Raw genomic sequence first — 1,863 nt, forward strand, 5'->3', positions numbered from 1 at the left:
TGCCAATTTATCCTACCATTTCTAACGATCTGCTTGTCAGTTATGATTTTCATATGTGCATTACAACTAATTGTGTCTGTTGAAAATTGCATAGCTCGCTAAACAGTCTGTTAGCACCAGGGGCTTGATCTTGGAATACAGATTCAGATTCGGACCTAACAACACACGTGCCAATATCCTCCAAACACTGGCTTCTCAGGCATTATCACTTAACCACGGGGTGGCCAATCTTATCTTCAATCAGCTTTCCTTTATGTTTCACCACCATTGCGGGGGCACCTTCAGTTGTGATAGCGAATAGGTTTTTAATATCGACACCTCTCTGCTCAAAATGATCTGTGAAGGCTTTTGCTACATCTTCTCCTTCAGTAATACCATGCAAGGGTTATAGACAAAGCAGCTCCTCACGTACCTGCTCTGAGTCATAGTATCTTCCAACAACTGCCAGACGTGGAAAGTCATTCACATCCACACTCATCAAGAGCCACACTAAACACAGGTGAATCTTTTAATGCTAGTTTGCTGCTCCTGTACATTTTCAACCATCTTGTTAATGCGCCTTTCAACAGTTATGGCAGACACAGGCATGTCTTTTATCTTTGAGATGATTGTCTTTGTTAGGCCATCCATCAAATGAAGCCTGCGAACTACTGAGGAAAGCCTCCTTGATATATTCCCCATTAGTAAGAGGTTTTCCATTTTTAGCAATGCACTGTGCAACTTTATAGCTCCCCTCTGTAGCTTGATTTTTGACTGCATGTAGATTTCTAAACACACTGCTTTGCTTTTCATACTTGGACACGGCCCTCTTGATTCCTTCAGCCTTGTCTGCCTCATCGTTGAAGTTTTTCTCATGTCTCATTTCAAAATAATGCGGTACACTTCATGTCTGACAAACAACCGTTTTACAACAGAGAGCGCAAACAGACCGGGTCCTTCAGTAACACAAATCCAAATTCCTTTGTCTTTGCTGATGACATTTTGAACCCTGAACTTGTTAAAATAACAAAAGAATGCTTGCTAAGTGAAAACGAGTCTAACATCTACAGTGCTGCCTTGGTTTTGAATTTGGAGGGAGAGGCGAGGCAGGTCGTCTTCCGCTGAACTGATAATATGAAACTCCTGCAAAATCATGAAAGCCCATTGGCTAATCAGGATTGAAATACCTTAGGAACTTCAATGTTGCAATAAATACCAAAGCAATTTTTTAATATTTATTTTTATTTTGGGGGGGGGTAGCTTGCCAAGCCTTGGCGTGCCAAGGCAAATACAGTGTGCCAAGCCAAGGCTGGCACACGTGCCTTAGGTTGCCGACCCCTGTATTATCCCACAGAAACACATTGAATAACACATTCATACATGACAAAACAAATAGTCCAAAAATAAATCAAAAGGAAGTATGGATTGAGGTGTCTGAAATTCATCTAAGAGATATTGGAAAGTTTTAGGAAAAAGTATCAGGAACTTCAGGTGAGTCTCATGTAGCTCAAACCGTTCAGACTTTTCCTGAGAAAACATATTTTCGGGATGTCTCCTGGTCTGAGAAACACATCTGTAGCACAGAGGCGCAACTTCGCAAGACTTCCAGGCCGCTTGCGAAATTGACCAAGCAGACCAGGCCGAGGTGTGGTTTTCATCAAAAAACAACCTTATATTGTCATGCCCTGTTCTGTTTCACCTGTCCTTGTGCTTGTCTCCACCCCCTCCAGGTGGCACCCATCTTCCCCACTTATCCTCTGGGTATTTATACCTGTGTTTTCTGTCTGTCTGTGCCAGTTTGTTTTGTTTGTCAAGCTTACCAGCTTTTGTCCTGTCAGCGCCTGTCTTTTCCCAGCCTCTCTTTTCTCGTCCTCCTGGTTTTTG

This window comes from Oncorhynchus masou, chromosome 9, assembly GCF_036934945.1.
Source record: "Oncorhynchus masou masou isolate Uvic2021 chromosome 9, UVic_Omas_1.1, whole genome shotgun sequence".
Lineage (NCBI taxonomy): Eukaryota > Metazoa > Chordata > Actinopteri > Salmoniformes > Salmonidae > Oncorhynchus > Oncorhynchus masou.